The sequence below is a fragment of the Falco punctatus genome (genome assembly GCF_963210335.1).
Source record: "Falco punctatus genome assembly, chromosome: 4".
NCBI lineage: Eukaryota > Metazoa > Chordata > Aves > Falconiformes > Falconidae > Falco > Falco punctatus.
The window spans coordinates 82,980,664-83,006,942 of record NC_137583.1 but is presented as its reverse complement, the minus strand read 5'-3'; the positions used below and the strand labels follow the sequence as shown (position 1 = coordinate 83,006,942).

Genomic DNA, 26,279 nt, shown 5'->3' with positions numbered 1-26,279 from the left:
CCTAAAAGGGGCCTACAAGAAAGCAAGAAAGGGACTTTTTACAAGGGCCTGTAGTGATAGGCCAACGGGCAACAGCTTTAAACTGAAAGAAGGTAAACCTAGCTTAGATATAAGGAAGAAATTCTTCATTATGAGAGTGGTGAGACACTGGAAGAGGTTGCCCAGAGGAGTTGTGGATGCCCCATCCCTGGAAGCGTCCAAGGCCAGGCTGGGTGGGGCTTTGAGCAACCTGGTCAAGTGGAAGGTGTCCCTGCCCATGGCAGGGGAGTTAGAATTAGATGGTCTTTAAGGTGCCTTCCAACCCGAACCATTCTGATTCCTTGATAAACTGTGTCCCTTTGTCAGTTATGATCTTTTGATGTGGTCATAGATTTTCAACTCTCATTTTTTTGGTGGTGTTTTGGTTTTTTAATATCTATATATTTGGAGGAATCATTTGTCTCAACTTCAGCCAATATTGTTAAACATACACATTTAAAGTCCCCAGATGACTGGAGCTCTCTCTTGCTTTAGCAGGTACTTTGTAAAGCCCTAATCAATGTCTGTCTTTCAGCACATTTAAACAGTTTGTAATTTTATCATGTCAGCCGGAACTTACCATTCGGCAATAGAAATCTTTCACAAAGCTACACCCATGAAATCCCAGTGAAGAAAACAGACATCATTTAGAGCACATACACTCTTATTTAATATATGAGACTACTACTGTTAGCTATTATGGAAAATAATTGCTTGCAGCACATAATTATTATTAAGCCACATATCAAATATCATATTTATAGGTAATATATATCATGAAACTGAAATATTACTTTGTAAAACTTCTGGTTTAGATGATAGTTTGGAAACTTTTAACTTCTTCTGAAAAAGATTAGTCTGCTTAGTTTTGCTTCAGTTAGATCAGGTAGATCTCATTTTCCATACTTGTTTCTTTCAACACAAACATGTTACAGACATGAGAAACTTCTAGTTCTGTATTATTCAAAACTTAACTATGTACTTCATTAACGAGCCAAAAAAGTAAATCAAACTTCAGAACACAATCACTTCAGTACTGCAAAATGTACCAGGTACTTTCTGAACAATACTGTTTATACAGTACTGACCTGACTGTAATGATGAAGTATATCACCATTATGTGGTCATCTAGTGTAAGAGTAGCAAAGGAGATACAGTTACTTAATGGAATTGTTTTCTTCTCTTTATTCTACCCAAAAAAATCTTTCCACCAGATCAGAATGTGCTATCATAATCATCCAGCCTGGCCTCTTCCACAGCCCTGTAGCACTGTTTTAGCTTTGCTCCCTCAAAAAGCCCAGAACTGCTACTCAGGCTAGAACTGTTTGGTTTTTTGGTTTGGTTTGGTTTTTTGTTTGGTTGGTTTTTTTCCCAGAAAGATGCAGGTTATAGAGTTTACTCCAAAGATCTACATAAAAAAGACTGAGGAGAAAGCAGAATGCAGATATTAGGTTAAAAATGCAAACAAGTAATAGTTATAACTTCTGCTGTCTTCTTATGAAGCTGGACTTGGGAGGCACTGCTGATCTGAAGAGGAGGAACAGAAAAGAGCAAATAAAGCCTGTAAACAAACTGATTATCAGCTGCTCATTGATGCTAAATTCTCTTAACTTACACATGGGAAGTAATGTTACAAAGCTTCCTGTGACTGAATGAAAAAATAGGTTTCAGTAGCAGCAGATGCAGTTTTGGCAGGATATCAGATGAATAATTCTGTATGAAATCATGTGTGTTTAAGGTATTTCAAGCAGTGGATTTATAGCAAAATGAAGAAGCTCCAAGCCACACAAACCATGACAGAGATAATCTTGATGATGTGAATATGTTAACACTTTTATCAAATGCTTCTGTTGTAGTAATGTGTACTGTTCTGGTATTCTATCACGCAGGTACAGGCAAGAGTTTTAGTCTTCATAACAATAAAGACTGTGTAGTAGCAGTCAATTTTCAATGCACACGGCATCCTAACCACAAGGATGGTAAGAGATAGTTTGTTCATGCTATCCATTTGTCAATGGTGTTGTCTGCATTAGAGTAAAAGACAGGTGCACATTGCAGTAACGGCTCTGTCAAAGATGGTCACTAATTAAATTCCCTATCTAGAGTATACATATACATTTCCCCCTCATATACCTTCTTAATTAACACAAAGTTCAACCTATAGACAAGTATGTTTTTGATTAAGAAGTAGATCCCTGAATTTCTTTTTGCTTTTCAGATGAATGAGAAGTTGAGGAGGGCATACTCTTCTTTTTTCACCAGGTTCTGAATTCCAGTACAGTCTGTTGAAATATGGATTTGTACTTTCAGCCCTTGTGACCGTTGTCAAAATGATCAGTCTTCTGAAAAAGCGTAATTCAGCTATGCAGTATCAGTCACAGAGCTAAATCATGTCTAGTGTCCCAATCCTAAAAGGTTCTGAGAGCTGCGAGTGCCTAAAATTCCAGTTAGAAACCAAACCCAAAGTGTATCTCCCATCCAATTTCATGATTTCTTTATTTTGAATGTTAATTTAGCTGAATTTTGGCGCATACAGTTGGAAAGAACTAATGGGTTTTGCTTTTAGGGTATGTGTGTGTGTGTGTAGATATATATATAAATGTGTGTGTGTGCAGGTGAACTGGACAAAATTCCTCTTTTTTATTGTAAGGATGTAAGAATGGGAAATTTTTTCTTGTCAGGGCTGTGTATACAAATAGAATTGGAAAAAATAGGTTTCTACAAAATACAAAAAAATCATAGGTGTTTTAGTCACAGAACTGTGCTGAGGAGGAATCACTCATATCCATTAGCTGTTTCAAGGCTAAAGTTTCCTATCAGAATCTCACAAAGATAAACACCCAAGCTAAAAGCAGGTTTCTTTTTAACTTTTATCAGAATCAAGATCTGAATCTTCCCAAGAAATTTGAGTCTGGATTTGATATTCTCATACTATTATTTAGCAAGATAATTATATTGAAAGTGTGGTTTTCTATGTAGGAGTATATCCTGAACAAACAGGGAAGACTTATAATAAACAAGAATACCAGAATGCTAAAACAAAATACATAGCAGTTACATCATTTATCAACATTGTGTGAAGCTTGATACCTTGGAATATTCATGTTCTGCTCTAAATTTAGCACCAATGTCACTATGAACTGAAAAAGTAGCATGTTTGCTGTCTTCAGAGAATCCAGCTGAGTCTCTAAATGCGATGAATTAATCAACTTAAAAGGTGCCTTATGTCAAACTGTTGACTTCAGAGTGTTAGAGATTAAAGCATCACCAGATGTGTTGTCCAGCTACCACTACACACTGCAATGATGTTGTACACAGTTACTGATTCTTACCAAGTCAAGTCCCTCTACTCTTTGTCATAAGTTACAGCAGTCACTTATAGGGATTTTACACAGTAACTCACTGTCCAAAGGACTTGAAAATACAAAGCAAAAGAAAGGACAGAACAATTCCAGGAGAAGATTACACTCCTTGTTACAATTAGCATTGAATATTAAAGAAAATGTCAATATGCAGGATTTAAAGAAAAACAATCCAGGACATGTCTCGTGTTCTGTAACATATGCTAGGCTAATGCCACAGGACAAAACTGATAAGGTCTTACAAAATGTCACTTCACGCTGAATTTTATTTACTGTTGTTGGCAATTATGCATGTAAAAATAGGTTGTTTAGACAATAAGGATTTCTAAAGATGTGTCATATGTTCATAGTTAAATATGCTAAATGTCACATTAAAGCTGACATGGCTATGGCTCAAGGCAAAAACATTGTCAAGCTGTCTATGACCCAGATGTGGTATATGTCATCAAGCTGATTGTTTCTGTTTGACTGTAGTTTATAGTGCATAATATTGAGTGTCAAATGTCCTGCAAAAGTGCTGCTTGCAATGAGAGAGTTTTTCCTCCCCCTTTGGTATTTACTTGTAGTTTGGTCTTGTTACAGCTGCTGACAGATATTAAAGATACATTTCAGTTAGTGCTAGCTTCCCTTTAATTGGGAAATATGTATGTATAAATACACATATGTGTATATAAGTATATGAGAAAAATATAAGTAAATATATGGAAATTAAATTAAATTACTGTGGAGGCATACTCCTCAGAGGAAATCAATAGCACTACTGTGCAACCTTACTATAGTAGGCAGACTTTCTGGAGAAGCCGTGAATGTGTGGGAAAGCTAAGATTTTTCCACTAAAGTCTTATTCGACTGCTTATGGATCAGCTAAAAGTGCTCTTTTGATGACATTTTGATGGCATTGACTTTGTCCTTTTATTAGTGGAGCGAACCAGTGCTTTTAAGAAATAAGTTTAAAGAACCTTCAGTAGCAGTTGACTTAGAAGACTACCTCTGGAGCAAACCATTCTGAGTGGTGATTTACAATATTTTAATTATTCTTAATATATGGCTTTTTAACACAGCTGGACCTGCATTGCAGTTGTACTGGGAATCCGTACTTGCTGGCAGATAGCATATTATTTTTTGCCAGACAGATTTCTATCACCACTTGTAACTTTTTTTTCCATTAAGTGGGATATTTATAAACACTGTTTCAAGCATCTGTTTGCAGCATAAGTTATCACCAATTAAATCCTCTAGGAGCCATTCCAGTTCATCCTAGAAAATCAGCATTTTTCATGTTTTTACTGTAGCTCTAGAAATTGATGATAAAAATAGTAAAAAGGCTTTCTTTGGACTGGAGAGAGCCTTTGAGTAATAGTTGCTGTTACTCCCAGAGAAGACCCAAGAAGGATTTTTAATATTATGTCATAAAATGCCTTTCTGGTTTCCACAGAAAGAAGCTAATGTGATTTTTAACTAGATTCAGAATATGTACCTTCTTATAGCAGATCAGCTCTAATTATGGCACTTCAAATTGAGCAGAATGGAACCGGGTCTCTGTATCTTTCTTCTTCTGGTGGGGAGGCCCGTTTGTTCATTTGAGTGAAGAGCAGAGGGTATACCCTCGTTTCTGTTACTGCTGTAGTGACTCCGAAGAAACTTTATAGGGTCTTTGCACCCTTTTGTTGTTCTGTTATGCTGAGCCACGATCTATTCCCTCCTGCCTAGGGCAAAACCAAGACTACCAAGTGATGTAACTAGCAGTCATTGAGAAAGCTTTGATGGAGCCATTTGGCACCAGAAGACAACTGCTTCCTGTATGACCACTCCAACCATAACTGCTTTCACTGAAACAGAAATGGGTCCTGACAAATATAAAAATTTATGTGTTATAGTTACAGAATGAAATGTTTGACACTAAAAACCTTTTTGCCTAAGTAGGAGGTAGAGGTAATTACCCATATTGCATATTGTAATGGAAGCTATCTTTTATTTGTTTGGCTTCCCCTGGCCCCATCACATGAAGAATTTCAAATTTTGGAGCATTTGTTCCAAACTGGAACCAAAAAGAAATGTTGAACTCCAGTGGTCTTTTACCAAACAGATTTTCCATCCTCAATACATCAAACGCTCTGCAGAAAACTGTCAATGGTAGCTTAGTTCTGGTTTCTCTCTTCAACTGATAAAGCAGAAAGGGGAAGCTCAAGCTCTATTTAATCCCCTGAGGAGTGCACTTAGAGCTCAGAAGTTGCTTGTGAGGAGAGCAGGAGGACATGGCTATCAGCTTGAGGCACTCGCAGTGCTGGTGTCACAAGCCTCACCTTTTTCAGTGGCAGGTAAGCATTAAGACCAGTAGAGTGACTAATCTCTCCCCCTGAATGTGGGGGAATGGAGATACTGCCTGATATTTTTGTGCCTTTTAGGTTCAGACACAGTTTGACAGCATGTAGGAAAAAGAATTTTTATTCATGTCTTGAATACCTCCAACATACATGATTTCTTGTCTTAGAATACTAAGAAATGCACTGCTCCAGTTAGTATCTGGATGTCCCATGCAACTCCACGGACAAAAGCTCCACATTTCCAACATATTCCTTGCCAGATCTGTAATGAGTAACTCACTTGTTCCACAGAGTTTAGGTGCCCCAACAGCTCCATATCTCTGGAGAACTGTAAAGACAAGTAGGTGGGAGGAAGTTTCTCCACTTCTGAGCACATCTTACCATTAGCACCCCCCAAAACATATACAGAGGCTGACAAAAAAGGCACACTCCCACACATTTTTAGCACATTACCAAGTTTTGTAACCCAGAGCATGCAAGTCCAAACTTGGTAAACACATGTTTTATAATTGCCTGTGAAGAAGTGTCTTATACTGTCTTCATGCTCTTTTTACATTTTCAGAGACAGTGGAAGATACAGAGTCATTCTTTCATTACTCTTCCTTTTTGAAGTGTAATATGAGCCACAGATCTGATGCCTCCATAAGGAAGGCATTGAAATAAGAAAATTATGTAAATCATAAATCTGGAAACTGCTTTTCTGACAAAATGAGCAGGGCTCTAAAGTTAGGCTATTACTAATGACTTCATGTGAATTAAATGGCTATAACTGAGGTTAGGATTTGGCACTTCTGGGGCTGAAATTCATGAGTACAACAGAAGAAGACTGCATAATAAAAAAGAAACCAGCTGATTTTACTCCTGTGTAGGTTTCCCAGCTCTGCAAAGGCAGTTCAGCTGACATAACTATGACTTTTTGCATTGTGTAAAAATCATAGAAGAGGTTAGCTGGTTTTGATAGAATAGAATCTGACTCCTAGGGGGAAATCAAGTAATACCTGACAGCTGAAAAGCACCCACATGACAAAAAAGCAAGAATCAATGTTACAGGATTCTAGATCTCTTTCAAAAGCATTTTTGTTGGATTCACACCAAACCAAGGTTTAAATCTTAGCTTTCTTTCTGTACACCTACTATAACCTGTCTCCACACAGACTGCTTCAACCCTCTGCTGCCCCTTCTCCCGTGAGCCAAGCATCTGTGCCTGTGCTTATGCCAACAGGCAGCTTCTTCATCTTATTTTGTTTTATGAGGATGATCAAGCTCAGGCCATCTCTGTGGGTTCAGTTCTTAATGGGTCAGTCCTCCTTTCTTGTTATTTGGTGCTCTCTGTGGCTTTTCCTAACATAGATAGAATCAACGTGTCTTTGCGTATCTCTGTCAGATTTTAATCACAAAGTCACCAGTGTTTACTGTGATGATAGTAAGAAGACTTAGAGAAGGAAATAAAGGTACAGCATTGGCAAAGAATACAGCTAATGGCCAACTACTAGTTAAGGCCAAGCAGCAGCAAATGTATACAATCAAGTCCCACCCTTACAGTGTCTGCCCAGGCAGAGCATTGCTAAGACATACATATATAAACATATTTAAGCTCTGTTGCTAGTTATGAAATCTGGGTGACTGAATTAAGCACTGCATAAATGGAGTAACAAAGATCTCATTAAAAAAAAGATTATTCTGTAAATAGAAATCATAGGCAGAAAGTCGAGAGGAAAACAAGGAAAACAAAGGACAAAGTTGAAGTGATGTGCTCAAAGGAAAACATCAATAGCTGAGGGAACCCAAAGGTTTTTCTTGTCTGTTCTTTTACAGGATGCAACTGTTCAGTTTTGTAGATCTAATATAAAATTTAATATTATCAATGGAATTATACCCACTGAGGTTGGCCTTGGAAAGAGACATTTTGATTTTCATTCTTCTGTTAAGATCACTTCTTATTCCATTTTCACAGGTTGAGTTGTATTTAACACAAAGCTGGCTGAGAGGTCTTCTATAGTGTGTTCTTACTGGAAAATGCCATTTCTTCTAAATCAGCTCTTTTTATGAGAATGAACAAGCTTCAGCTTGACACTAAGCTCTTGGCTATACTATTCTTGCAGGCATTTCATGTTTTATTAATAGTAATTCATACAGACTGGGGAGAGAACACTGATTGGAGCAATTGCCTCGTGTTCACCTCCCCGATCTGCTGCTGTCAGCGCTGAGGTGAATGCTCTGACTAGGCAGCAATACCAGGAAGGGCTTTCTCCATCTCTGTTCCAGAATAAACATCCTCTCGCTAATTTTTTCAAAAATCTTTGAAAAGTCTTGATGGTATCCCAAAATTATTCTAGTTATACCCTCTGTCAGATTAAAAGAAAACAGAATTAGGAAGGTGCTTTCCATGTCACCTGTGCTTTCCCTTGCTGGAAGACTGCCACATATGGCATACTCCTCTGCAAGATTTGCCTCTGTCCCTCCAAGTTCCCAATAGCTAGCTGTGGGACTAGGCTTTTGAAAATCTCTGAGTGAGGTTTCACCTCCAAGTCCTGCTCCTTACGTACATTTTGAGATGAGTTATTTTACATACAAAGCCATGACAGTCCATAAAACATCCCTAAGAATCTGAATCAGTAATTAAATGTGTATTTTCTGGCCTTCGATCACTACCATGTTAATGCAATATTCTGGTATTAGGCTGACCAAGAAATTTGACTTTGCAATGAGACCCGCCACAATTTAGACATACGTAGGGAAATGTCTATGGATTGAAATTCAAAAGATTTCTCTTTAAATCTTGTATATAACAAAAATAAAAATAATATATAATCACATTAAGGTTACAGAAGTTAACATAATTGAACTGAAATTCTCATAGCACTTCCTTCTTGATGGTTATTTTAAATTTGCCCAAGATTGTGCACTTGTTGAACGGCTCCAGTATGGGGTATAAACTAGGAAAAATAATTACAGATTGTAACGAGAACGGTTAGACAGCCCTCTGTACTCTGGTCATGTCACCACAGAACAGGGTTCTCGGCTTCCTCCAAATGCAGCTTACGTGTATTGTAAAAAGCTAGCTCACGGCAATTCAATTTCTATTCAGTTTTCAGTCTGCATTTCCTTTCCATCAAAAGAAATAGATAAGGTATTTAAGGAGAACTAGCCTCTCGTGATAGCACCAGGTCATCCGTCTGGATTGCAACAATGCTTTTAAGAGATGTTACATAGAAGTTTTTACCCATTGATTCTATCTTTAATGCTGCAAAGATTAGATGGTGGTTTACAGTTTGGAACCTAAACCAGATCAGCCCATTTATTTAACTGTACAAAAGACTTTTTTACACTTTTTGAAATAGGTGTATGAGTAAGGAATGCTAAAAGAGTTCAGGAATGATGGCCTAAAACACTTTGCCCCCAAATGCCTCTTATTTTACTCTAGTATTTCCTCTTCATCCATGCTTTTATGTTCTTTTAATCTCATAGACTGAAGGGAAGAGTTTGTGAGGAAAATATTTGCTAGCAGTCATGATGGACAGAAGCCTTGGCAGAAGCCAACAGAAGCCTTTTTTCAACTGCCTTGATGGGGGAAAAAAGTGAGTGAAGCATATGTAATTTTGCATAATCTTAAAAATATTAAAATCAGGCAATTTGAGTTAAATCAGCCTGGGTTTCAGCTCTTTGATTCTGTTATGCATATTTAAATAGGTCTTTATGTTGCTTGCTGGTTGCTAAATGTAATCTAAAAGCACAGGTGTTTTTCTTTTTCTTATTTTTTTCCATTCCTAAGAGAAATGATGTGGTATAGACCACAACAAACTGTACAAAACCCCAGTAGGAAGACCAGTTCTTCAGAAATGCCAGTAATGGCAGAGCAGATTGCATGACATGCAAATGATTCTGCAAATTTCAGCCACTTGCCAACCTCTGTGGCCTTTCAAAGAGAAAATAGCAGCACTTCAAACTATAGGCAAGGCCTTGCTCCTCAGGTGGTAACAGAGGTTCTTCTCTTCCAATCGATCTTGTCCAGGTCCTAGTGGATAACCTCACCATCACTTGTTTCCGTGGACAGGATTTCTTCCATTTTCTAAAAATGCACAATAGCTACTAGGCTGTACACCACAGCAACTTCAAGCAAGCACTGCTTATAAATCAGAAAGCCCAGCCTGTAGCAAATACAAGTAAAAAGAATTGTTGGTTTTACATTTAGGTTTTGGTAAGTAATTCAGGAGTCTGCTGCTCAAAAGAAAACTATGATTTTCTTCTCTTCTCCTCTCCATCGTTTGTTCTAGCCATAGAAGGCTTTCAGTGGTAGTTTTCAGAGCAAAGTTCTCAATTCTTTTGTAACAATCTCTGTAGAGACCAGGCAGGCAGGGATTGGAGGCTGTAGAGCTACCATGAGACTCAGCTGGGATAGAGAACTTCCAAAAAAAATTTGGATTCGATGTGAGGAGTGGAAATTCATTTGTCAGTTCCTGAAGAAGAAATAAAGCTGAAATTGAAAACCAGAGGAATGGCAGACATCAACCCAAAGGAGGGTGATGTCAACATCTTCAGCCTGCAAGACAACCCAGCTGAGTGGAGGCAGGCTGACCTGTAAAGGCTACCATGTCCTCCATCAGCGGTAGAGACTTCCTTGGAATGAATAGGAATTGCCAGGGTTTTGAGCACAGCAGCCTGTAGGTCATTTACTGATAAAGGGAAAGTCAAGCTCTCTGTGCAACTGCAAGTTGTTCAAGTTGGAAGGCATCCTAAATAACAAGAGGCACAAATGGTGAGCATGTGAAACACCCACCTTTGAGAAACCTTGCCACAGATATTTTATGTGCAGAACTGAGGAGATTTCAAGTCATGGTTTCTGCTCATTGTCATGTGCTGATATGCATGAGCAACTGCCATCAGTTTCAATAGCATTTAACTGCAGGGGAAAACCTGTCCCCTCCCTGCCGTGCTACAGCCCTGGGCTGTGCAGGAGACAGGATCATAAGAAAAGGTTGTCTGAAATCTGCAGCCTAACTTTAGGCCTGGTATCAAAACTAATATCCATCTTTGTTAAGAAATAGCTATCCAGCCATTTGTATTGAGAAATCAGCCTGTAGAGATATCTATCTGATCCTGAAAGCATGTGTTGATCCCACCTCCTTCCCTCCATCTGTTCTTTATGCTCCTGATATCCACTGTCATGTTCCATTTTCCAGGTACCAGTCCCAGGTTACAGGTATGCTTCAGTGACTATGGACTAGCCTACGAGAAATGGCAGTACTGGGTATAACCAGCTCCCCTCTGGCAACTAACCAGCTACCTGCAGCTGAGCACCTTCTCAGATCATCAGCCAACAGCCTCATGACGTTTGGCCATGCAACCAGGCTTAGCCAGAAGCATGTTCCATATTACTACCTGCCAAAAACTTAAAGCTTGGACATAGGCATCTACACTTGCAGAAATATTTCTGCTGCCATAATATTCTGACAACAGTAAAAAGAAAATAACAAGACATCAGACACCAGGCACAGTGTGCCCGCTCCACCAGCTGCAGGGGAAGGTCAGTGTGAAATGAAGCATGGACAGTGCTTCAAATGTGGTGCAGAGGTAGCCAAGGAGGCAGGAAAGTCATGGAGACAAAATAAAACCTTGTTGAATGAACTCAAATCAAAACAGAAGGCCAGACTGTGAGGTCTGTGTCTTTCTCATTACTCCCTAATATATGACATCATAAAGGATAAAAAGGAAATACCAGACTGAATATATTAAGAAGCTTAAACTGTAAAATGGTCTTTGCACAGCCTATTCAAAGCAAGGAGGTCATGCTTTTTGTCCCCTCTAAAGTATACATAATTCCAGGCAGGCAAATTGAGTCACCCTTTTACAGAGCAGAGTGAAAACAAGAGAATTAGGTTTAAGTCTTTTTCTCCTGATTCTATGCATTCTTGTTCTGTTCTGTTCTTTTCTTTTTTTCCTTTTTCATGTTTATTGGTTGGAATGGGGAAATGTACAGATAAGGAAACAGTGGAGTCTTTTTCTTTCAACTTTACTAAGTTTCCAATACAAATAAAACCCAATTTACTGCAGAAATATTATTCCAAGAAAGACATTTGCTGTGAATTTCCATAACTTAATTTTGTACTGTTGTATATTTTTGTGTCTCTGACTTCTCTTTACTAAAAAACAAAATAATAGTTTGGGACTCTGAGTGAATTCCAAGAGAAAGGGTTTCATCATCTGCCACATATTATGCTGATAACTACAGACTTGCTTGGTTTTCAAAAATAACTCTCTTCTCAATTCTATTGAAAATTCCAACACATTATTTTTTTACTTTGAAAGAAAAAAACATAACCTTTGTTACTGCTTATTATTGGTTTGGATTGTGTTTACCTGGATCTTACATGCTACCAAAACAGCCACTGAGCAAACCTGACATTTTCTTCCTTTCCCTTTTCTACAGATTTGAAGTTGTCAAGACATCACAATGTTAATGACTTCATTTTCCCAACACTTTATAGTGGTCTAAGTGTTTCTTTAAATTGCACAACAGGAAACTGAATTTTAAAGATGTGACATTAAAGACAATTGACAGACAACCTGATTTTCAAAGGTACTGACAAAGGGAGTTTGGATTACTGAGCACCACTGTTAATCTAGTCTATGTTGTTTCCAGGGACTACTCAAAATTGCTATACATTTTTAAAAGCCAAGACCATTTGGGCTATAATCTCCAACTACTTTGGCCTGGCTGTCAAACTTGTGCTATAACTGGATTTTTTTTTTTAACTGTGTATTTGTAATAGACATTTACCAAACACCTCACTCCAAAAACACTGTAGTGAATATTGACCTAATTTTACTTCCAAATTTAATCATGTGTGACGGCTGCAGAGAAAAGAGACGGTCCTGAAGAAGCTACAGTTGCTTAACTATGGCTGCTTCAGCTTTTTTTTTGCTAATACACGATTCCCTTTTTGAGGTAGGAAACTAGTCTGTATGAACACTGTACAAGTACCTGTAAAACTGCTCTCAGACAATGAAGTTAAGTGAGTATAGTGCTAACAGAAAGACATTTTGAGGGTTTACAAGCTTTGATTTTTTTTTTTTACTATTAGATTTTTATCCAAAACCTACTATGCTCAGAGTAGCCCAGCCTGACCTTTTAGCCTGAAGAATGATGGGAAAGTTTTAGATGCCTGTATAGGATCAGCTCAGTGGTGCCTTTTTAAGCCTCTCTAATGCACCATATCTTGTCCCATATTGCTACCTGCATAGTGCAGTGGATTGAAATGATGTCAGGTGAATATCAAAGGCGAAATTCACAAGCTGCATCACCCTCCCTAGCAGGGAAGTACAATGTGTGCATAGCTTCTCAACCATTGAACTGATCCAGCATGAAAAACAACCCTCCCCAGAACCAGTATTTGCTCTGAGCATGGCTCAGCATCCAGTTTGGTGTGAGGTGGGAGCCTGCGCTAGGAGCTGCATGCACCAGGGGCTTGCACTAGAAGAAAGGGGTGTGAAATGAGAGCCTCAGATGATAGACAAACACCGAACAGGTGCTTGCTCACATCTAGTTGGGATCATCCCAAATCTCTCACACTACCAATGCAGGCTGCACAGCACATGCCATCCTCACAAGGTGTCCGGTTAAACGCTTTCCACTGTGCTCATCACATTATCACAGCACTCAGTGCCAACAACACCTCCAGCGTTGCAGACTGCCTTTGCTGTGGGAACTGCCAGACTAAAAATGAAAAGATAATGCGAGGACTGCAGCCAGACACCTGGAGAGCAAGAGGGGAGAACAGTTCAGGTTGGTAGCAAGAGGCAATTAAATCTATCAAATGCTATGTAAGTTGAGAGTTAAGATACAGCTCGAATAAAATGATTGTGATTTATCATTCTTTGTGATTGGCATTACACTGGTGATGATAATAATTTAATAAAATTACTGGAGTTTTGCTATTTTTTCATTTTATCAAAGGCTCAAAAGCATTCAAATACATTAAATTGCTTGGAAGGAAAAATAATACACTAAAATTATACTTTTAGTAATCCTCTGTCCTAACTAAGAAAAATTACTGATAAGGGTATAAATAGAGACATAAAGATAGATTCAAGGCAACACAAGCAAAAGTAGGCCAAATGAACCCTTCCAATACAAGAAACTACACGTGCTAATCTACATCTCCCTCTCTATATTTTGGCTTGCTGTTCTCTGAAGCCTTTTGAGGCAGCTGTGTCCTGAAGATGGATGCCTCAGTGCTCTCACAGGTCATTCAGACCCTCCCAGACTTTTCCTGTCCTGTAAGCTTTGTGAATTTATGTTTGTATTTGGATGACGTGTAAACCCTTCAAATAGCTTTCAGCTCAACTGAAGAGCATAAGTGGAGTGTGGGCGCTCCTCTTCTGTCAAACAAAATCCTTGAAATGAGGTGTTGAGTACTTCCTTTGCAACTATTTCTTAGACCTACTGGCTTCTCAAAGTGAAAGTTTTGTCAGCCACTAAGACCTGGACTGCCAAACAGCCCAGCATAGGCACTTGCTGTGTCTCCTGCACTGTTCAAAGAAGTAAAATATTCAAATATATTCATTCTGGTAGGCATCATTATTTATGACCTCCTCACAATGACAAAAAAGAAGGAATGCAATTTGTCCCGAAGTTCACTGACATATATGAGAGGAAATATTTTTAAACTAGTGACAGATATAAAAGGACAGCATATTCCAGGTGAATGAGGAGTAGGCAAAATGTCTCCTCCTTTCAGATATGTTTCTACAAGTTCTTTTTTTTTTTTTAATTCATGCTGACAAGCATACACTGAACCTAGCAGATAAATATTTTACTCAGATTTTATGCTGTCACTGACATGTTTGCACAGCAAGAATCAAGTCTGCTCCTCATTTTCAGGGGCATGCCAAAGCAAGTGCCAGCCTATACTGCTCTGCTCTTCAGAGGGCAGGCTCTTCTCTGATGGCTATCCCTGGCAGGCACAGCATGGCAAAGCTGCAGCAGATAGCTAATTACTTGTCAATTCTGTAGTCTAACAAGTCAAATGCAACCAGTACAAAGGGGCAGCTGCCTATATGGTAGTGGCATTTTGGTATTAAACAGCCTACCAGTGGAAAAACAACTCTGGCTGTGGGAACTGGGTAAGTAGGTTCCTCCCGCCCAGAGCCTTCACCGTGGGAGCAGGTCTAGGGACAGTCAGCACTGACTCTGGGCTCTCAGGATTTTTACCAATCTTGTTAACCATAGCCGCGTTTTACAAAGCCAAGAAGAGGAATTGCGTGACTTATTACTCAATGGTTAATAATTTTCTGAATCATTCACAAGTTTCAGAGTTTGATATAGCAGTTGCTGGGTTACTGGGTAACATTTTAAAACATGTGCTCTGCTGCTGTTCAGATAAGATTTTATAGCAATTTGCTCTAGAAATGTGGTACTGCTAGTTTAATACCAAATGTAGAAATAGGAGGTTAGAGTACAGGGAATCCTCAGCTACAGAAAGTTACTCTTTGCCTATTTACTGTAGTAAAAGCTACCTGCAGTGATGTTTGCTCAGATGACTAGCTGTTTCAACAGCAGTAGGAAAAGACACTTTGTAAGCACCACTGGGTATTTCTGCCAGCAGGACTTTTGTACTTTTTTTTTACTTTTTTTTCTTTTGTGCTTTTCTATTGAGAATAGCAGCACCTTCAGCTATTGGTGCCAGGTACTTTTTATCCTTTTACTAGCAGTTCTCTCTTCTCCTCAGCTTCTTTCACACACCCTTGGTAGCTGAACACAAGAAGTGCAGTTCCCAAGAAACTAGTGGCATGATAATAATCAGCTCTTTATTAAGATGAGACAAAGCTAGAAGATGGAGTCAGTTACTGGCACCGAGCTGTTAGTACAAGGCACTGCTAAACCACATCTGCTTAATCCAGAAAGCTTCCAGTCAAACAAAAAGCAGGTTCATGTGCTGCTGATGCAGAGAGAGGTGAATCATCAACTTTGCTGGCAAGCTTTCCTTTACATTGGCATGGCCCAAGAGATGTCCAAATTACGAAATAATTGGAAGCTAATTTTCTCTGGAGAAAAGAAAATCAGCAGGGAGGGTGTTGTGATGGAGAATGGAAGTAACGCTATGCTTTGCTTCAGGTGTTAGTGCAGTCAGGGCTGCACCTTCCCTAGAGCACTGGAAAGTGACAGATGCACCAGTCGGTGATCAGCATGGGTGTAATATCTGGTGTGCTGAGTGGATGGGACCAAGGGAAATGTGGATTTCTCCACTGTGGTGGGCACTGGGGAACACTCTAGTAACAGCAGCAGACTATTGCCCAGTTTGTTGATAATCCAGCAACAGACCACTGGGCAGTTCACCAAAAGACCAAGCCCTGCGCAGGATTAGCATAAACAGTACAAACTCCAGCAGCGCAAACGAACACATAAATATGACTATAGCTAAACTGCCTTGCAATGGTAATGCTTTTTTTCTTCTACTCTCACTGATTTGCTTGCTCAGATTTGTTTTCATTCTAGCTTGACATCAGGATCTTTCAAACTGCTCTTTTAAGTACTTGGTATGGGAAGTTAAAGCTTGAAATCAATCAGAAGCAAATGTTTGCGATGCCACCCAAACTCAAATTCAAATGCTTTAATATAGTGTTACAAACTCCAAAGAACAGCTGCACTTTCACAAAGAATTTTGTGGGGTTTGGAAAAACTGATTTTGAAGGATAAAAAACCTCTGCCGTCTATGTTAAGTGTCACTTTCAACATCTGTATATTTATCGGTATTTTACATGAAGTATTTTTTTTATATTTTTTGAGTGCACAAACTGCCAGCTAGACATCATACAGTTGTATGTATTTCTAACATTAGCATTTATTTATATGCATTTATTTGTGAATTTATATGCACATGAGCAAAAAGCAACCTTAAAATGGCAGTCACAAGTAGAATGGCACTTTGGCAATGTTTGTGAATCATTCTGGCATATTAAGGAAAAAGTTGAAATAGGCTAATAAGTCAAAAGACTCATTCTCTCTAGAACAATGTGTGTACATATATTTCTAACATGGGTTTTTTTCCAGTTTCTGTTATCACCACACATATTCCTCCTCCTCTTTGGAATTACATTTTTGCGATATGGGATCTAACTCAGCTAACTCTGAGCAACAAAAATCACTCTCAAAACATCAGTTTACTTACTTATTCACTTTATATAATAGTTTTTGCAAAGTCTCAAGGAACCTATTTAACTGTGAATTGCTCAATGGACTGTATCCACATACAAGCTCTTTCCTTTGAGTCCCTATCATTGTGTAGCTGTATCAAACATAACAGTGGCAGGAACTCCAGAGGATACAGTGAACCAGTGCTGGAGGTAGTTCAGGAGGATGTAGCAGTCATAGGTGAATAAATAAATGAAAAAGCACCTCTTGGTGAGATTTCCCTATGCATTCATTCTGGTTGCTGCTTCTGCCCAAGAATTGTCTCTCCCCTTGTTTCACCAGGGAAAGACCATTCAACCCACCTCAGAGGCCCCCAAAGCTCCCTCCTCACCTCAGTAGCCCCGTGAGGCTGTCATGATACAGCTCCAATAAACTTGGCTCTAGCAAGAGCTCTGATGTAAATATGTGATTCTTTGTGAAATTTTCTAACCAAAAATTGGCACACAAAGATACCACTTTCCCATTTTTTGTTTGTTGTTTTGCAAAAGATCGTGGGCCAAACAAACCTTTAATAACTCTAAATAAATGTTCTTTCCTTCTGGGGCTGACATGATAATATGTTATCAGTACACTTGAATTTTCTTCATGCTGTTGATTTGAAAGCATGAGGGGAAACATGTTATGCAAAGAAGCATCTCAGATTTGGTTTCCCTCCTCCTTTTTTAGACTTAGGCAGAATGCACGTCTTTGCTGCAAAACTTAATTCCTTTACATAATGCAGAGACTTCCAGGAACTCTTTATCAGATTGGGTTGATGATAAAAGCATGACAATACCACAGCCCACAGGGCTCCGCACTGGTGCAATCTACTCTTTCACTGTCATTTTCACCTGAGCCTAATACATGATGGGGAGATACAGAGAAAATGACTGACATTTTCAGAGGGACCTAGACTGCTGTTACATCAAAGTCTTAGTAATGCAGGCTGGCGTGAAAGTTATAATAAGCTAATTTCAGAGCCTTAGTCATCGTGCAGACCTCCATGTAGATCATTTTCCTTCACTGTTGCATTCCAGCCATTTTGCTTACTGTTAATTAAATAATACTCACCCCTGACCAACCAATTTTTTTCCCCTTGATCTCTGAAGCAAATCTTGAAGGTTCAACCTCCCTGCTCCCAAACTTCATTCACACCTATGCTCTGCTCATTGGCGATGAAGTCTCCATACTCCAAACAACCTCCAAAGACCAGCAGCATCAGAGTGAATCACTAGACCACACACTAGAGAAGAAACCATGGAGTCAGTCCTGATTTAGTGGTTCTATTCCCTGCACATACCAAGGGAGATAAAAAAAAAAATCTGTCAACTAACAGTAAGGGATTAAAAGCCAGCCTATCCTCCTTCACTGAAGATGAAAAGCTTAGAAATCTGAACAAAATCCCACCAAACAGACAAAAGGTCAAACACATTAAATAAAATTCTGAGTTCTAACCTGCATCTCCTGTGTGATAAAGCTCAAGACTGGTTTAACATGTGTCAAACATTGCTGAGCTTCTGGAGAGATGACCATCATGGCACCACCCCACCCTTCAGCTCTCTCTGCCTTAACCATGGCTGTAAGAAAAGACCTCTTTTTATTTATGAGGTTGTTTACGCTAGCTACTAGTGCCAGCTGCAGTCTCCCCAGGGCAATTACGATTTCTCCTTTATGTCACCTGTAACCAGCAGGGCATATAGGTGTAGTTCAGTTGAGGGCTCTCAGACCTCGATCCAGCCAGGCATTCAATATTGAAGTGAACTTTTGACTTGAATAAGGGAAGTTAAGCAAGCACTGGCTTCCAGTGAGCAAAAACTCCTCCAGTACTTTATGTCAAGACACACCTAGCCCCAGCACACCAAAACTGGAAACATTTCTGTCATATCTTTTGTGCCAACATGTTTCAAATCAGCCTCACAGAAAATTGCCACAACAGGAAACGAAAGCCTGTCTGACTGTCATTCACCAGATTTTTAAGACTCCAATGTATTTATGGTGAAGCAAACTGGTTGCTCAGTCCCCTTTGCCAGATATGCCAAACACAAAGCACTTCCAAATACGCACAGAATTTAGTTTATCAATGCAAGAACCATAAGGTAATTTAAGGAGGGACTTCAAACTGCCAGCAAGAAAGAAATGGTAAGAAAACATGATTCAAAATACAATTAATCCAGTCCAGATTGTAATTGAAGCAGCAGCTTTGGCAGTTTTCAGTAAATCTGTGCAGACCATGTATTCCTCTTTTTGTTATCCTTTAACATGAGCAGCCACAGCACTGAACCTTTGCTTTTTGTTCTTCTGTTTGTTAGCAATGCTCTGCACAGAAGATGACCAGGTTGTGATCCATCAGCCTCAGAGGTGAGCAGTAAATCCAGTGAATCCGGCATCTCTTAAATCATATTTTTAATGAACAAACCTGGCAGAGAATGGCTTAGAAACATGATACAATTGTATAAAAGATACCACAGCAGCATTTTTTCTTTCTTTTTTCTTGCACGGGCAGGGTCTGATCTGTGTGCCAAAGGCCCCTTTCTGTGCAGAAGTCCCCAAGATGATCTGGCTGTAAACTAACAAGCGGGTTGCAAAGGAAAGGTTTAGATTCCCCTTTTGACTAAATTCAGAGACTGCACACATTTTCCACCATGGTTTGTTTATGATGTAAATGATGGCTTAAGCATTGTTCTTCACTGAAAATAGTCCAGCTGCCCATAATCTGTCATTGATTTTCAGTGCATATTTTGCAGCTTTTAAATACATTCTTGGCAAGAAAGTTAGAAATTTTAGCCTAGGATATTAAAATCTGTAACTGAACTTGAGTGTGGAAACATTTTTCCTGGTCTTCAATCTGCTCCATTTTAGGAAACTCCACTTTAGTCCTGGATGCATGAGAACATTGCATTTGAGCCATCAGCAGGTGTAAAGTGCACCACTGCTCCAGGAGCATCATTTTTCTGAAGCCATTTCTGAAAAACAGGAGAGCTTGTGGCTTGCTGTGGCAGTACACATCTTTGCATTTGCTCTCCCAGTTTATGTAAAAATTATCACATTATATAGTTTGAAATTCTTGTTAACGCACTGTAAAACATTTGTAATTCTTAAAAAAAGTAACCCTCAATCTTATCATTCAGTGCGATCTCTTCAGATTTATGCCTAATCAATAAAATTAAAACACAAAAGCAAAAAGAAAAGCACTTCTCTGCTACTAATGATGACTAAAGTTGCTAATACTCTGAAAGCAAGTGTACAATTTAAGCTCTCCTGATTTACAATCATTAAGGTTTTAAGTGGCAGACTTATCTCTTCACTGATGCTGAAGTTAGCACAGGTTTCAGACATTCAGTGTAAATTATGGCTTAAACAGTATCCTTCATTTATAGCTGTGAATAATAAAGATCCAGACACACACCCACCACTACACCAAATTACACTGCTGTGAGAAAAGTAAATGGAAAATATAACTGAAAATCACTGTGCTATAATACTATCCCATCTTCCTCCCTCAAGACACTCAAAATACCAGACTGAATCCTAGCAGAACGAACTTGTTTACACAGAGTTTGGTTTGGACATAATAAAGCTCAAAGATCCAACAACAGAGTTCTGAAAAATCTCAGAGAAGTTACTGTATTTTTGGTTCAAACACAATGCTGATCTGATGTGGCAGTCTTTTCATAAAAAACTCCATTTGTATATATCTTGTTGAAAAGCCACTACACTGTAATACCAAAAAGAGAATAGTTATTAAAACTGGAGCCTTTGCAAATGTTGTATGGCAGTTATGACAGAAACAACCATTATATGCTGGCCCAATAGGTACAATATCACTACTCTTCTGAAGAAACAGATAAAGTAGCTACTAAAGGCAGCCTGCCCTGACAGCGGTGGGAGGGGAAGAGGCGAGGTTTATCCATCAACACATTATAAACTTGGATTTTTCTTTAGTCTGCAAATGAACATTCTTGTGATTTTCTGATCCAGAGGTGGTTGATATTAACTGAAGATTTCTGTTGACTTCATTAAGCTTTACATTTAGTCCTTAAGAAAGAGTGAGTTTTGCCAGAAGTTGAGAACCTTGTTGGTTTTTTTCCTCTCTTTGCCATCTCTCCAAGGTTCAGCTCTGCAGCAGCTCACTGAAACAGACTGAAAGCCTGAGTTCAATTTCCAGTTGATGTAATTTTTTTGTATTTGAGTGGATTTCCACCAGCAGATAATTTTGTCCCAGCATCCCTTTCTACAATAGCTTTGACACAGTATTGCCTCATTTGATATTACGGCCAAAGTGCATATGGCTTCATTCAGTAAATGCAGACTGCCAGGGAAGGAGGACATCTTTGGCTATCTCCTAGTGTCAAACCAGAGTAGGGCTTGGACTCAAGCTTTCTGGTCATAAGCACTACCTGCATGTTGACTCACAAACTGGCATGGACCTGGAGTGGGGCAGCTGGCTCCTGAGGCAAAAGAGCTCAGACACGGGAAACCTTGGGAATGCTCACTCCACTCCTCCTCTCACAGACACTATAAAGGGGTCTGTGCAGCCTGGCCCAGGGGACTTGGTCCAATGTTTGGGCTCTTGCAATGTCTCACCATGTGAAGGACTGAAATTTGTGTTGAATGGATTATACCAGCAAGCCAGGCTTTTCTCCACCACAGACTGACACCAAGAAATACCTCACCCTTAATCAAGAGATGACCTCAAAAGATTGTAGCTTAATTTTACTTCCACCATGAGATGGACTGGAAATGTAGGTTATGAAATGTTCAAGATGTTAAATGAGGTTTCAGTTTGGGTTAGCCACATAATGGGAAAAAAAGGATAACTTAACACTTACAAAAAAGCTTGTCAAGTTTTGTTTCCTTCTACCAACATTAGCCAGGGAGGTTTGGATCTTGCTTGCATGCAGAGGTTGGGGAAGAAGGAGGATGGAAAGGTTCCACATTTGGTCTCTCTTTCTCACCGTGCTGAAAATCAGTAATGGATCACTCAGTTTCCTTCTGTTTGAAACTACTGTACTCTGCTGGGCAGATGTACCATACTAGTGCAAGCGCTAAGAAATATGATAATAACCCTATGGGATTCTATATATTCCATTAGCCTTATAGATGCTTTCCCATAAATGTCAGATAGACAGTTCAATTCTAAACTGGTTATGTGCACTGCTTTTAACTTACTCCCTCCTACTTCATTCCTGTCCTGCTGCTGTTACTCTCTGAAGTCTGTTTGCCACTCTCTGAAGTCTGTTATGTCTTTGTATTTCTTCTCTACAGTTTTTGTGCATAACTGGGTTACTGTTTTTTCCAAGCATTTTGATATTTTTCCTGTTCTCTTTTCTCATCAAACCTCAATTCCCTAGGTTTGGTTTCATTCTCATAGGTCATGCGGCATTTGATTTGCTAGTTCAGGTTTTTTCACATCTCTCTGTTCCTTCTCTTCTCTCCTCTCATTCAGCACTGCACATTCCTCCAAAGGCTGATTCCTCCTTCTGACTTGTATTCCAATATCTTTTCTTTTTTATCACAGCCCTATCACAGTGTGTGCAATAGTTTCCAAGTGACTCTCAGAAGCTGTAAAGAGGTACCTTTCCTTCAAAATTACATCACATCTGTATTTGAATTTCCCCTAATAAAGGGGAAAAAAAGGATAAAAGTTTATTTTGAGTGGAAACTATACTATTTTAACTGCACCAGATTCCTTGGAAAGTATAACCAGCTAATATCTGTGAAATGCTTCCAGCATTAAGAAAGCATGCCAAAATTGAAAAGTGTGAGTTGAACATGAACAGATTTGGAGCTGCCCTGTAATAATTACAAATGCTGAATGCTGGCCTCCTTGTTGGAATGGTTACTGTGCAGATAGATTTATCAGTGGGAAAAAAACATCTAGGACAGAAGAAAATAGGGATAGACAAGTCACTTTTCTCTGGACAAGGGAAGATTGTTCAGAGACAATTACAGAACAAGCACAAGCCTGGCTAACAAAGGAGAGTAGTGGTTTTAAAAGCAGCATGTTCTCAAAAGAAGTATCCTGGGAACGAAACTGAGAAAAATGTACCCTTGTCGTTGTCTGAAGAAATCAAGCCTGGACCGCTAGCCTGGATTTGGTCAGGATCCCACTGTGATTACAAAGAACTAAAACTTTAATCAAGCAAGTAGCCCACTGAGTTAAAGATAAGAACATATGTCTCTGCAGGACCAGAGAGTTATTTTGCAGCCACTTTATGATTTTTGCTTGAGCTGATTCAAGAGCAAAATCTCAAAGCTTCAGTTGACTTATTCCTCCGAATATTTCAAATATTCCAAAGTTCCCTAAAGTAGATTTAACATTCCTTTTAAGCTTTCTTGTTAGTGTAGAGTGGCCAGTGTCTTTCCTACATGAAATTTCCCTTAAACACTCAAACTCAGGCAAAGAATTTCTGTGTTCATGCCAATAGTCCCTCTCCATGGACAGAACATGAAGACAAAAACAAAAAGAAATCAACCCTTGAAAAAAAAAAAAAAAGCTCTTGCAAAATTATTTTTAAAGAATAGTTAACAGAGCACAGAAAAGCCATGTGAGTATACTCCAGCCAGAGAGGTATGCGTATTTTTCCGGCTTTTAATGCCTTCTCTGATGAACCTTAAAAATCTCAGTTCTCCATTACCATCCAGCCTTTGAGTCAGCAATCAAGAGAGAATAATTCAGAACTGACATCACAGCCAACTTCACAGTTTAATGTCAGCAGTTGACAGGGAAAGGAGAGACTTGCATCAGGTTTTCATCAAACTGTGTTTAGAACTTATCATGAGTTTCTAAACATAGGTCTGAACAGTCCCACATTTGGCACCAAGTGCAGCCTTTCACAGCCTGCTTTGGAAGGGATTTTTGTGACTTGATTTCTTCCTTGTCAGATGCTGTAACCGTTTTTAGGTGACTAATGAATATTTTAATCTGACCTTCTAACCTCCAAGTGTGTTACATGCCAAAGAATAATAAGATAGGGGAGAATATGTTACAAAATAGATGATTTCATTGAAAATCAGAATCCCTTGCCAAATTTTACTGTAGTTTATGTTCTGCAATATGCCAAAAATATCAGACAAACAGGCATCAGTATGATTAATTTCACCACTGTTTCCTTTTCTCCCTTAAATTGACCACTGAGGCCACTAAACTGGCATGCAAAAGCATACACTTTGCACGTGTTAACTCAAGTGTTTGTCAACAAATTACATTCCTTTCTCCATTAGCTTGTCTTTAGTCAGCCATCTTGAGCTATTATACAAGAATTAGTATCAGATGAGTGGTTTGCTTTTGCATCTCCATCCATGCCAAATTGAAATGGGTAAAGATTCACAACAGAAAGGGGGGGTTGTTTCTTAAGATTTGGTGTACAGTTTTTAGTTCACTAGATCAAACTCCCTTGAGTATATCTTAGATCCAGAACCATTTTGAATGCTCCTAGTTTTTCTCATCTAGAATCTTACTTGTAGATTATAACTAATAATTCATAAAATTAAAGGGTTTTATATCCAGTTCCTGTCCAATGGTATAATTGTTGCAAATGTCACTTATGGCAACTGAAGTTTCATCTAAATTCCAAAGAATTAAGGGTAAACTCTGTCCACTGATATCTCACAGAAAGTTTAAGCAACATTAAACTGGTAGGCAGCTCAGGTCCAGAATAAAGGTCTGAACCATGTATAGAACTGCTTTTTCTTTCACAGTACAAAGAACATCATTTTTTCCAGAGCAGTAAATATAATCCTATCTTCTATTTAAAGCATGCAGTTTATTATCCCTATTTTTCACTTACATTTCTCTATATGGTCTCTTAATGCATTTCACTGAAAAGAGGATTTACCAAGTGTAGCACGTATCAGATTTCCTGACAGACAGACAGATTTCCTGTTTTCTTCTATTAGTAAATGCAAAGCTATTTCTTTTTGAAACTGTTCACAAGTGGCAGCTGAATGAAAAGATTTCCTTTTTTTCCCCAACTACTGTACAAGAACCCTGTGTCTACAAGTGTGTTGGAGAAAGATCAGAGGAATATTCATGTAGTGTCATGCATATGTACAAAATTTCTAATTGATTAATCATACATTATGCAAACCTGTCAAACATCATGTCAAAATGTATACCAGAGTTTCAAAAATGATGAATTATTATTAATCCTTCTGCGATTCCCAAAGCAGGTAAAAGATGACTGAATTAATCCTCGTGATGATTATGTAAGACAAGCAGTATTTCACTTTGAAAGACAAGAATCGTTATTTTCTACAAGGACTTCTCAGTGTGAACCTTCAGTAATGAACTTCCTGATATGGATTCTTAAAAGGAATCAAGAATCTAGAGATTGCAGTGTGTCAGATAGGACTGTATACGTCGTTTCATGTCATCCCTTTCTGAACAAGCAAGGAAAGAAACAGCCTTTGTGACTACAGAAACAGGCACACAAAAAACTGACAGAATTGAAGTTCTGAAGGAAACATCAGGCAAGGGCTCTAGCACAGCCCAGCTGGGCAGTCAGGCCTCCCAACCCCATCACTTAACTGGGGAAACATCATCTAGACTATCCTACACTATATCCTAGGTCTCAGAAACTTCCGTGTTGGTCATAGCTTCTTTGCCATAGTCCCTCCAAGTATTACATGGTGCTTTTCTGCAAAATATTATTGTTTCCCATATACCTGCATTTTTCCTCCTTCTTTAAACATGGTCTTCTTGATCCTTAGAATAGCTGTACTGCAACTTCATTACCTGGTGGCTCACTGAAAACTTTTCAGATCCATACTCCAAGAAACACCTGAAGGAAACCTTCTTATCCTTGGCCTCAAGGTGCTGTTTCTCCACATGTGGAAGTAGGAAATGAAACCAGCAGTCTCCAGAGAAGTCTTGCCAATCTGATTCTGCCTCCTGCGGATGACAAGCCTGTAACAACATTATTTCAGCTGTCAGGTTACAGAGGTAGAGGGAGGAGAAAGGAAGGTGGAAGAATTTATTTCATTTCTCCTGGAAATTTTCCTGTGACTCAGGGAAGCCAACTAAGCTAGAAATCTAAAGTTCATAAATCCACAGCCACACTTGCTAGCGCCTCCTGTAATTCTGAACACCAGAATCACCACCAAGCAATGGCACATCCGACAGCTTTGGTAGGAAAACCCAATCCTTCAGTCCTTTCACAAAATAATTTTAGAGGCAGGGAGACTAGAACTAAATTCTGTACAACAACCCAGCAAGTTTTCTCCCATTTCACTGAATCACTGAATCACAGAATCAATGGTCGGGGTTGGACGGGACCTCTGGATATCATCTAGTCCAACCCCCTGCTAAAGCAGGCTCACCTCGAGCAGGTTGCACAGGATCGCGTCTGGGTGGGTTTTGAATGCCTCCAGAGAAGGACTCCATTGCCTCACAATCTGGTCACA

The 26,279-nt window shown here is 39.0% G+C and overlaps 1 protein-coding gene across 2 annotated transcripts in view; it reads right to left on the bottom strand.

Moving 5' to 3' along the window:
- LOC308062352 (uncharacterized protein) overlaps positions 1 to 25,749 on the bottom strand; it is a gene marked incomplete at both ends in the record, with an annotated part of 85,072 nt that extends 59,323 nt beyond the window's left edge. Inside the window, one exon of one of the 2 annotated variants that reach the window (XM_080383720.1) lies at positions 25,612 to 25,749. Of the gene's footprint in view, positions 1 to 5,107; positions 5,231 to 25,611 lie in introns of those variants that run through there. The other variant, XM_080383719.1, reaches the window with a different exon arrangement.
- Between the last annotated feature and the right edge of the window lie 530 nt (positions 25,750 to 26,279).